At 40.7% G+C, this 12,832-nt stretch overlaps 1 protein-coding gene across 5 annotated transcripts in view; it reads right to left on the minus strand.

The window, feature by feature from the left end:
* LOC138755103 (coiled-coil domain-containing protein 102A-like) overlaps window positions 1–12,832 on the minus strand; it is a 656,806-nt gene that overhangs the window by 77,665 nt on the left and 566,309 nt on the right. The window lies entirely within an intron of this gene.

Raw genomic sequence — 12,832 nt, forward strand, 5'->3', positions numbered from 1 at the left:
TCCTCGTTCTCTTTCTCTTGCAGTTTGATGTGCATGTTTGTAATAAATCTTTTAATTATCATTGTGTCTGTAATCACATATTCAAAATTGCTTCCTTCTGGTAACCTCAGCCTGCTTCCCAATTTGTCCTTCAAGTAGGTTTTCAGTTGGTGGTATGCAAACATTGTACCATGAGTTATACCATATTTGTCCTTCATTTGTTCAAAAGACAATAATTTATTTCCCGAAAAACAATTTTCTATTCTTTTGATCCCTTTTCTCTCCCATTCTCTAAAGGAAAGGTTATCTATTGTGAAAGGGATTAGTTGATTTTGCGTCAATATTAATTTTGTTTTATTCCTTTCTACGTGAATCTTCTTCCAAAGGCTGAGCAGATGGTGCAGTACTGGTGAATTCCTATGTTGAACCAGCTTTCATCCCACTTATATAGTATATGTCAGGTACCTTCTCCCCTATTTTATCTAGCTCTAATCTGGTCCAATCTGGTTTTTCCCTTGTTTGATAAAAATCTGATAGGTATCTAAATTGTGCTGCTCTATAATGCTCCAGAACTATGAGAAAGCCTTTGACACCGTGAGCAGGAAAGGGCTTTGGCAAATACTAGAGCGCATCGGATGTCCCCCAAAGTTCCTCAACATGATTATCCAACGGCACGAAAACCAACAAGGTCGGGTCAGATACAGCAATGAGCTCTCTGAACCCTTCTCCATTAACAATGGCGTGAAGCAAGGCTGTGTTCTCGCACCAACCCTCTTTTCAATCTTCTTCAGCATGATGCTGAACCAAGCCATGAAAGACCCCAACAATGAAGACGCTGTTTACATCCGGTACCGCACGGATGGCAGTCTCTTCAATCTGAGGCGCCTGCAAGCTCACACCAAGACACAAGAGAAACTTGTCCGTGAACTACTCTTTGCAGACGATGCCGCTTTAGTTGCCCATTCAGAGCCAGCTCTTCAGCGCTTGACGTCCTGCTTTGCGGAAACTGCCAAAATGTTTGGCCTGGAAGTCAGCCTGAAGAAAACTGAGGTCCTCCATCAGCCAGCTCCCCACCATGACTACCAGCCCCCCCACATCTCCATCGGGCACACAAAACTCAAAACGGTCAACCAGTTTACCTATCTCGGCTGCACCATTTCATCAGATGCAAGGATCGACAATGAGATAGACAACAGACTCGCCAAGGCAAATAGCGCCTTTGGAAGACTACACAAAAGCGTCTGGAAAAACAACCAACTGAAAAACCTCACAAAGATAAGCGTATACAGAGCCGTTGTCATACCCACACTCCTGTTCGGCTCCGAATCATGGGTCCTCTACCGGCACCACCTAAGGCTCCTAGAACACTTCCACCAGCGTTGTCTCCGCTCCATCCTCAACATCCATTGGAGCGCTTTCATCCCTAACGTCGAAGTACTCGAGATGGCAGAGGTCGACAGCATCGAGTCCATGCTGCTGAAGATCCAGCTGCGCTGGATGGGTCACGTCTCCAGAATGGAGGACCATCGCCTTCCCAAGATCGTGTTATATGGCGAGCTCTCCACTGGCCACCGTGACAGAGGTGCACCAAAGAAAAGGTACAAGGACCTCCTAAAGAAATCTCTTGGTGCCTGCCACATTGACCACCGCCAGTGGGCTGATATCGCCTCAAACCGTGCATCTTGGCGCCTCACAGTTTGGTGGGCAGCAACCTCCTTTGAAGAAGACCACAGAGCCCACCTCACTGACAAAAGGCAAAGGAGGAAAAACCCAACACCCAACCCCAACCAACCAATTTTCCCCTGCAACCGCTGCAACCGTGTCTGCCTGTCCCGCATCGGACTTGTCAGCCACAAACGAGCCTGCAGCTGACGTGGACTTTTTACCCCCTCCATAAATCTTCGTCCACGAAGCCAAGCCAAAGAAAAAATAATGCTCCAGAACTATGAGAAATACAATAAACACGAGGTTACGCATGATACAATATAATTGGTTACACCACGCCCCAAAAGTTAAATAAATGGGACCCAACAGTATCAGACAGATGTTTTCGCTGTAAGGAGGAAACGGGAACAACAGTACATGCGATTTGGTCATGTGAGTAAGTGGAAAAGTTTTGGGAAGAGCTAAACCAGGTATTAAATAAAATCACAAAAATCAACATACCAAAAAATCCAAAGATCTTTCTTCTAAGTAATATAAGAAGTAAAGAACTTGGACTCGATTTGGATGGAGCACAAAAAAGATTTATTATGATAGCCTTAGCTGTAGCAAAAAAATGTATTATGTCAACCTGGAAATTAGAAGATAGCCTGAGAATAAAGCAATGGTACATTGGAAAAAATAACATATAATTTAAGAAATAACATCACAGTATTCAAACACATTTGGGAACTGTACATGGAACACAACAGAGAAGTCCTACCGCGGACCTCCACCGCCTAAAATGACAGAAGGAGAAGAAGACAAAATGAACTGACCCAGTATGTAAAAGTAGAAGACACAAATTTCTGGTTTATTTTCATTGTGTGATGACATTGTTTAATGGGTTTAATGTATCATATATGTTGAACGTTGAGTGGGTGAGGAGGGGGGGATGAAGGAGGGAGGGAAGGGAGGGGGGGGAAAGGGGAGAAAATGACACTGTGTTTATTCAAGAGGGAAATGTTTATGTGTATTTTGGTCAGTATGGTTCATAGTGTGAAAAATAAAAAATTTAAAAAAAAAAGACCAAATAAAAACTGGTTGACAAACCATAAGTCTAACGGTAAATAATTATCTCTGAATGCAACACTTCTGGTCACCTTTCTTCTTCAGCCTCTAATCTCATTGGTTCCCAACCCCACACTGCTCGATTCTACCTCCTACCCAAGATCCACAAACCTAAATGCCCCAGAGACTCATCATTTCCACATTCTCCTGCCCCCCCCCAAAACTGCTATCCACTTAACTTGACTCTGTTTTGTCCCCCTAGACTAGACCATCCCCACTTACATCGATGACATTACATTGTTTCAACACTTTCAGTTCCATAAAATTGGCTGCCTCATCTTCACCATGGACCTCCAATCAGAATACACCTCCATCCCCCATACCAAAGCCTCAAAGCCTTTTGTTTCTTCCTCAACAATGGACCCAGCCAGTCTCCCTCCATCACCACACTTTCTGCTGGCAGAACTTGTCCTTACCCTCAAAAACTTCTCCTTTGACTCATCCCACATTCTCCAGATCTAAGGGGTAGCCATAGGTACCACATGGGTCCCAGCTATGTCTGGCAAGGCTCCTCAATTCCTCTGCTTCATTGATGACTATTTTGGTGCTGTCTCATGCACCCACAATGAGGTCAATGACTTGCCTGCCAACTTCCAGCCCGACCTCAAATTCACAGTCCATCTCCACTGTCCCCTTTCTTGATCTCTCTGTTTGCATCTCAGGAGACAACTCTCAACAGACTTTTTCTACAAATGCACCAACTCCCACAGCTAACTCAACTACCCCTCTTCACATTCTTCATACATTGTCCTATATAAGAATTCCATTCCTTTCTCACAATTCCTCCGACTCAGTTGTATCTGTTCCCAGGGCGAACTCTTCCATGCTAAATCATCCGAGATGTTCTCCTTCTTCAAAAAAACATGGCTACCCCTCTAACGTATCCCTTACCTACATCTCCTCCATTACCTGCACCTCTGCCCTGCCCCCCCACATGAAACAAAGAAAGGATTTCCTTTGTCCTCACCTACTGTCCCACTCGACTCCGCATCCAACACGTGATCCCACAACCAGACACATCTTCCCCTCCCATCTCTATCTTTCACAGGGACCACTCCTTCCATGACTCACCTACCCATTCCTCCCTTCTCACTAATCATCCTTGTGGCACCTATCATGTGACCACTACACTGTGCCCTCACCTCATTCCCCTGTACCATTCAGGATTCCATCAGCCCTCAAGGGAAGCAATACTTCACCTGAAGGGGCCATCTATTGCATCCGGTGCTCCCATTGTAGTCTCCTCCACATCGGAGAGTCTGGGATGGGAGATCGCTTCACTGAGCACCTCACCTCTGTCTGCCCCAATAATAGAGGGGATCTCCCAGTGGTCACCCATTTCAATTCCCTACGCCATTCCCATGCTGACATGGACACTTTCCAAGTTCTAATTTTCCCAATTTCAAAATATGTCATCTTCTAGGGAACATGAGCTATGATATTCCAAATGGCTATGATATTCCAATAAACCAAACTTTGTAGTTCCAGCTTTATGTAGTTTTAATTCATTGATAAAACAAATAAACATTTTTCATAACTTTGCATTGAGATTTTCATAACAATGAATAAACAAATCAAACTGTATAATGGTATAATAATATTCAACTTTAAACAGATATAAGAAGAAATAAACACAATATGATGAATTAAGATGAAATTAAAACGATTTCAAAAAGGATCTCGAGCTCACATATCTTTCATAGTTTGTTGAAGAATGAAATGCAAGCTCTTGCTCTGCCCATATATTATGACATATGATGTCATCGTCACTATGGTAACACTACAAACAATAATTTTTATTAAAGGGATAGGCCCAAATTTAACAAAAAACACAAGGTTTTAACCTTTACATCTGCAAATTAGAGAAACAACACCTCATTTTCTGCCTGGGGACCCTCCAACCACATGACATTAACATCGACTTCTCTGATAGCCTCCACCCTATGCCTATCCCTATATTTTCCTTTCCTCCAGCTCTACATTCACAGAGCCACCCTGCTCCCCGATCAATTAATTACTCTCCTGTCTTTCTATCCACGTGCAATTATCATTTGTTTTGTCTATTGGCCTGTACTCCTCTTCTTGCAGCTTTCTTTCCTTCTCCCCACCCTTCTAATTCAGGCACCTCCCTGCTTTTTCCTCAGGCCCGAAATGCCGGTGATATATCTTTACCTCCTTTGGACGATGCGAGACCGGCTGAGTTTTGATTGGAAGTAACACTTCACATGTGTCAGTATTTATAGGTGTTAGGGTTCAGAAATAGAGATGACAATATTGAAATCTGCTGATTAAACAAAAGTAACAGATTTTGCCGATTTGGGGGGAACTGTAAAATAACTCAGGAGATGACCGTTGAGTGTAACTGACAGGAGAGAAATACAGTTTAATGCCCAGATGTGTAATGTAAAGCATTTTGAAAGGAAATGAATGAGAATATAAACTAAACAGAAGAAAAAAGCTTGTGAGTGAATAGTGATCTGGGAATGTAAATACATAACTTCTGCAAAGTACAAATAAAAGCATTCCATAATTGAAGGCAATGATAATTTGAACAAGGTTACAGAAAGAGACTTGGGTTCTGATCTACTCGTTACAAAAATATTCAGCCAAAGAAAGCAAGTGTGATACATTTCCCAGGCGGTGACACAAATTACAACCTACTGCTAAGTGGAGAGGATACAAAAGAGGAAAAAAAACAAAGATTCCGGAAAGAATAGACTTCCATTATCGTAAAATATCAACTTTAAATTGTTAACGAGAAAGCTGAGGAAAAATTTATTTCATGAGATTAGTTAGGGCTTGCAATACCTTTTCCACTTAAATAATTCAAGTAGAAATTGTCACGAGGAAGACACAGGTGACAAGGTAATGTGTCTGATTTTAGGTGACTGAAGGAAACCACCAGCAGTCTGCTGGACAGCAGGGTCAATGTTATGGGGGTGGGGAACAGTCACGGGCTGTGCCCCCCCCCACCCGAACACGAACGGCAGACAAAGCAGCCACACAAATGGCAGTTTGTGTCCCTCACCTCCCCGCCACGGTCACCGAATGCCCCCCAGTTAGATTTGTCCTGACGCCGACTCTGCTGTACAGTCCGAGAAGGGCAATCACAATGGCAAAAACAGCAGCATACGATGGAGGATATTTATGCTTGTCACTGAAGATCAGACATTCTGATAAGAGGCAAAGAAGTATAAATATAAACAGGCATCAGAGAAAAAAATGTCACTTAGTTCAAATGAAGGTAATGAACTAACACAAAAAGCAGATGGATATTCCTCCATAAAACTGTTATTACTTCAAGAGATAATGTCTTATAATTCAGACAAAGAATATGAGGAGGGTTATGGTACATGGCTTAGTAATAAGTTCACACATGCAAAATATAAATCTCGTTGCAAGCAACCAATTTCATTTTGATTTTTTGACTTTTAGAATCCTCTAAATCAGCCACTATAAATGGACCCTACAGAACCATGGGGGAGGGCGGCGGCACAGCACATTTAAGTAAAAGTCTTTTTTTCGTTTCACCTCATATAACATAAATATTTTAATTTTTTAAAATGTAGTTAGAATGATAGAAGTACTGAAGAAACTTGAATGCTTCACGGGGCAGAGTCCTAAGATTGATAATGGTTTAATTGGTTTTAAAAAAAAGGCTAAGAACAGCTGCTCTAAATTTCTTATTTTGACATGATTCAACCAACACCCGTGCTTCAGGAATTGAATATGTCCAAAAGTCTGACAACATTGGCTCAGGTTGTGTGCACTGCCAACCAGTAAATATTACTCGATATGACTGAAGTTGGAATAATCTTGTTTCTGGAAGGGGAGGTAACATTGGTCAAACAGCTTTCCAGCTTTACTGTAGATCAGCACCATTCTACTGGGAACCTTGTTGGGGAAGAGATGTAATTTAGAGAGATTGAGGGGAGGGTTGGTGCAAAGGCACCCTCTTGCTTTCCCTCAATCTGCACTGGGATGGTGGAACTGCAACGTGCAACTCATCATGAAACAGGCAAAACAGGATGATGAACTTCTGAGGGCAGCCAAATCTGAAAGGGATACTTCACAGTCATTCCAACTAATGGTTGGTGCTGCTCTCTGTGAGTTGCTGCTTGATGAAGGCCTTGTCCATTGTGTCTCTTAATGGGATCCAACATGGGGATTTGGCAAACAACCCTTCGGCCTCGGGAGAGGGAGTTGAGGAGGACCGATAAAATGACTTTCCGACAGGAACAAGAGAGATAATATTGAATTCTGTCAGTTTATCATTAGTTGCAATGTTCATTTTTATTCCAGGATACATTGTAATTACTCTGCCCCTGTACAGAATATTTTTCTTGTTCTTGCACATCTTATATAGAAATATATGTAAAATTCAATATGACTCTCCTCTGTAATTACTGCTGTTACAGGTTATACTATATTTTATATACATAATTATGTTTTTAAAAGAGATAGATTATGGGGATTTAGTATAGGTAACTTCACAAACAGACGTTAAAGTAGAGACTCCTTGTCCACAGTGACCTTACAGAAACTTTGAAGAATGCCTATGGAGACTTCACAAGTAGGTGTTAATTGGACTGATGTTGTGGAGTAAATGGACTATTGTCTTTAAAGCAACAGATTGCCAGGCTCAGGAAATTGATTCTAGTGTCAGCAATTGTCTGATTGCAGTTTGCAACTCTTCCATGCTAAATCATCCGAGATGTTCTCCTTCTTCAAAAACACATGGTTACCCCTCTAACTTATCCCTTACCTGCATAAGAGGGGTCATGTGGTTTTGCAAACAGAGTGAGAGAATAAAACATGATTCTTTGGAGAGAGAGAAGTCAGGACTACAGTTCTGCAGTAGCTTTTGTGAGGCTGCAACATGGAAAGCTGGCAGGCTTGTTGAAAACCCCATTTTGAAGACTGGTTGTGAGTTCTGAGTTCAGCCTATTCAAAACACTTGTAGTCATTACAAGAGGAAAAGGCTGGCTAGAGTGTTTTCCCTGAAATAAGGGAAACAAGAGGAATTCTGTAGTGACCTGAAAGAAGAGGTTATCATTTGGAAAACCCATGATGGGGCAAGTTTCTTCATCAAGACACTGAAGTGGCTGATCAGAGGAAATCAGTTTGTGTGTTTCCAATGAACAACAAATCTCCCTCTGAAACCAACGAGAACCTTCCTTTGAGTGGTAACCATTTACCTTTAAGCACCAAAGCCTGGTGAAAATTCATAAATGTTAAATTCTGTGCACAGTATAAGAATTGCCTGATACTGATGAACTTGGGAGGAGTGAGAAGTGAATGATTGGACTATTAAAGCAAAGAACTTTCCTGAACATATACAGATTACATGCATGCGCGCTTAGAATTAGAAGGGGATTAAGTTAGGTTAAGTTAATAAAAATAATAAGTTCAAGTTTGATCCTTTTTTATGTTTAAAGAAAATTAACAGCAACTATTGTTTTAAGTAGTCATTTGTCTTGGCAAATTTCTATTGCTGCTTGGTTTTGGGGTCCTCTGGGCTCGTAATACTGCAGTCGGAATTAATTTCTTCTTGAAGATGCAGTAAACAGTCAGTGCATGTGCATGTTCAAAAGCTGAGCTTAACTGCATACAAACTGACCAGTTCTGAGGAGAGGACGTCAACCTGAAATGTCTCTTTCTCCACAGATGCTTTCCAACATATCCTATTCGTTTCAGTTTTCTAGAATATGCAACACTCTACCTTGGTATTAAATCATTTAAGTATTTTTTTGTCCCTTCCACTTTCTGAGCACAGACCCAGCTGGAAGGATGGGATAAGTCAGATCGTTATACATTTCCTTCCAGAAAACTAAATTTGCATTAAGAGTGTGTTCCTGATGTTTATTTGAATGGCCTGTGCATTAATTGGAGGTACATTTGGACAGGAACTGCCTGAAACAGCTGTGAGATAGTTTTCCATCTCTTTATACTGGCACTCTGCCATTTTGGTTTGAATTATTAAAGGACTAGCTTGTTTTAGGTGGGGATCTGCTCTGTAATACAGTTGTATATATATATATATAATATATAATATAGAACCAATGGATCTTAAGTGACCATTCAAAAAGAAAAAATACACAAATATTATAACTTTTATTTTAGCATAGCAGTTAGTGCAATGCTGTTGCAGCGCCAGTGATTGGGACTGGGTTCGAATTCTGCACTGTCTGTAAGGAATTTGTATGTTCTCCCCAGGGGCTCCAGTTTCCTCCCACCATTCGAAACGTACAGAGGTTATAGGTTAACTAGGTTTAAATTGCACGGCACAAGCTCTTGGACTGAAATGGCCTATTTGCTGTGCTGTATGCCTAAAGTTAAATTTAAAACTTCTAAACATTTAAATTTAAATTTGAAGCCATTGGGGGTCTGGAACACGATGTGCTGGGTAAATCTTCAAACCTCCAACTCCCAGCACCGTCAATTTCACACCACTTCAGACATCTCTCTTTGCCAAGATTCGGACTGTCTCCTAAGTATATCTGCCCCTCTCTCACCTATGATCAATGCACTGGTGCACATATCTTGTCGCATGATAGCAAATGAGGCTCAGGTTCTAAAACTGATTGGGGATCAAAACAAATATTATGGTGGAGCCATATACATGCATTCCTTCTGACCTCCTGTGAGGTGCTTAAACTTACAATGCGGTCATCCTCCACTGTGTGCTGTTGTGTTCCTATGATATTCCACCCGTACTTCTTAAACTATAATTCCCTTAGCGTAAATGAAAATTGTACCGCAAGTTCCTGATGATACATTTGATGCTTAAACGTGTGTGTGTGTGTGTGTGTGTGTGTGTGCGTGTGCGTGTGCGTGTTGTAACGGCACTGATTTCTACAGCTTACAAATGAAGAATACACTCATTTGTTTCTTACAGTACATCATGAAGTCGACTTTCTTTTATTATTCACTAGAAACGTTGCATTCTTCAGCTCCCCAAACACCACCCAGCTAAATTCCTCTGACCTTCTCATTGGCTCAATGCCACATGGGTGATCCTGACATTCTCACTCTCCTCCCGATGAAGGTAAGTACACGACCTCGAAGACTCATACACACACACATCTATAAAGTTTGATGTATCCATGCAGTTTTATGCCAGTCTTCAATTGCTTTCATTGAAAAGTATTTTACAAATTTATTTCAATTGCTCATTGTCATTTGTTTCAAGGGGTTGGCAACTGCAGAGAAAATAGGTTTTACAAAGTAATTACCACAGCCATATAAAAGCAAATCTATTTATCACCGTGGCAGGGTTTCTAACTCTTCCCCGGCTTTTATCAATTTTTCTCAGTCCTTTCTCAGCCTGATATTTGTGTTGCAAAAATGGCTCGAATACAGCAGTACTGAAGCAGTCAGCACTGAGACATCATCTCCATGCACAACCCTAACCATTTATCTTTCTGCTACCAGTCAAAATTTGTATTTCCTTCATCAGGGAAGAAGAGAAAGTGGCTTTGTACTTGAGATTTGACTTTAAAAATCTCCTCCGAGATTGTGGATCACCAGGGATCATCATGGAGGGCTACTTCCAGTATACAGTAAAACCCCTGTTATCGAGAATTCAAGCAACGGGCAACCTCAAGCAACCAGCAAAAAAAAGTCTAGGAAAATAAATAAATTTAAATAAATAAGAATCAATAAAAATTTAAAGTTTGAAAGTGTAAAATCGGAAAAGTAAATGATCTCTAAAATAACACATAAACCTTTGGTGAAGAGGGGAGCAAATATTCAGCCAGTGGAGGGCCTTGGTCGTGCTTTTCTCATAGCAGCTGTTTGAAAAAAGTTGTGTTTGTATAAAATGGCAACACCCAGGATGAAGAGTTGGTTGACGTCGTTTGCCCTTGGGGTGACTCTCTTAAAGTGTCCCATATCCTTGCTTTGTATGAATCTTTATCATTATTAGTATATTACTTAGCATTTTAGTAAGGCTTTGGCTGTAAACTTTGGTGGGGAGGCTAATTATGATGGCGGTACAGTTAGTGTAGCAGCTAGCGCTACAGTGCCAGTGACTGGGGGGGTCTATTCTAAATTTAAATTACATAAGTTACAGGAATTACCTGATTAAAGCAAACTTTACAAAATTAATGACAATAATACTGAATACTGATTTTTTTTCCAAATTACTTTACATTTTGCACTGTCTTTTGTCTTTTGAACTGTTTAATCTTAATGTTGGAGTATTAGTTAGGCATTGTAAGAGCGAGTCTCCAGCAACCAGAAAATGTGCTTATCTGGCATCTACCATTCCACGCAGGTGCCAGATATCAGTGGTTTTACTGTATTCAATAATGTTGACCTGAATGCAAGTGCTGTACGTTTATCATTGATGGGATTCTGATGACTTCACCAGCAAGACAGGCAATCACAAAGCAAAAGATTACTGCTCATTCATTAAATCCAACAATCTCTACAATAATAGGCAGATTGAAAGAACGTTATAAATAATACAGCAGTATCTCTTTTTACTATAATCAAAAACCTATCATAATGTTCAATACTTATATCACATGGATAGCTGATATGGTAAGTACTTATAGAGGGATTACAATAGATTTTACCATCGTTATTGTTTGACCTAGGTTCTCTGAATCCCCTTTCACACTTGCAAGTGATCCCAGGAATCAAACGCTAATTGGTCTTTGAAGTGGCAAGTGTGAAAGTAAAATCTGCTCAATGCCAGTGTCAGATGAAGTCATTTCATGCCGAGGATTGACGGCCTCGACCCCTAGAACAATCCCTGGTGTCTGCAGATGCCGGCATTGCAATCAGGCAAGTGTGAAAGTGATAATTGCATTGTAGGATTGAAATGATCCAAGTTTTTAAGTGAGAATAGGAAGAAAAGATTCAATTAAGGTATAAACTTTGCCATGGGAAAGTTGAAGTGGGAGAGAGAGAGAAGAAATAAATAGCAATGAACAGCAATAAATAGCAATAGTGGACAATCTTTAAACAGTGTGGGAAAATTGGTGGACTTGACTTTCCAGAATGCCATGAGGCAGAGAATCCCCTCTTTGAATGCTCCATGTATGCAGCCAAGCATACAGCCCTTTCTCTGCCACATGGCATTCTGGGAGGGCAGGTCCTTCATCGGTTTTTCCAACTGTATTTATAAATTGTACACGATAGTGTTACCAACTTTCCCACACTATATAAATTGTCCATTATCACTATTTATTGCAAGCACTTTCCCACAGTCCCTTCGAAAGGTTTATATAGATTGGCATAACCACAACAGGTGCTGAAGGGCTCATACTATGCTGTACATAAAACTTAATTATGTTATAATTAGGCATGATTAATTTTGTTCAAATATAAGATCATAATACATTGATGAGGATTTAGGGCAGGTTCACCATCGCTCGATGCATCATGACATCACCAGTAGAAGGTAGAACAGTCCTAACCCCGGGGATGGCTCCTTGCAAGTGTGAAAGCATTCAGTGTCCCAGTTAGGAGCGGTCAAGTGTGAAAAGCCGAACTCCCATTCCTATCCCAGGATACTGAACGGCCAATTTAGTGGGATGCAAGTGTAAAAGGGGCTTGAGTTTTATTCACTCCAGCATAATGGGAATAGATGTTCTGCATTTGCAGACTGTGAACTTCTTGTTGCCCTTTGTTACAATAAAGCAAGACTGCAGAATAGGATTGATACAAGTAGGGCTAGATATTCATTTTTAGAATCTATAACCTGCTCACTGATCTACAAAAAATGAATTTAATCTTTAACCTATTCACCAAACAAGATCAGCTCTTGCAGATTTCAAAAACATTTCTGGGGATGAGGTGTACACACTTGGAGGCCACCAAATGATAGCAAATAACATGCAAACAGGGAGATTAACATATTCAAGCCAATGAAACAGAGTTGCTGGAAGCTACCTCACTTGCTAAGTCTTCCCACCATTTTCTCTCTCTGTTTTTTAGGGGTTTGAGTGCAAAGTACTTATAATGGAGCCCACATCGATATAAAACATAAGAACATGCTTATGAAATGAGGACTAAAATACCGAGCCCTTCCAGCCTGCTCCATTGTTTATAAAAAAAAATCATCATTCAT

The sequence above is a fragment of the Narcine bancroftii genome, chromosome 2 (genome assembly GCF_036971445.1).
Source record: "Narcine bancroftii isolate sNarBan1 chromosome 2, sNarBan1.hap1, whole genome shotgun sequence".
Lineage (NCBI taxonomy): Eukaryota > Metazoa > Chordata > Chondrichthyes > Torpediniformes > Narcinidae > Narcine > Narcine bancroftii.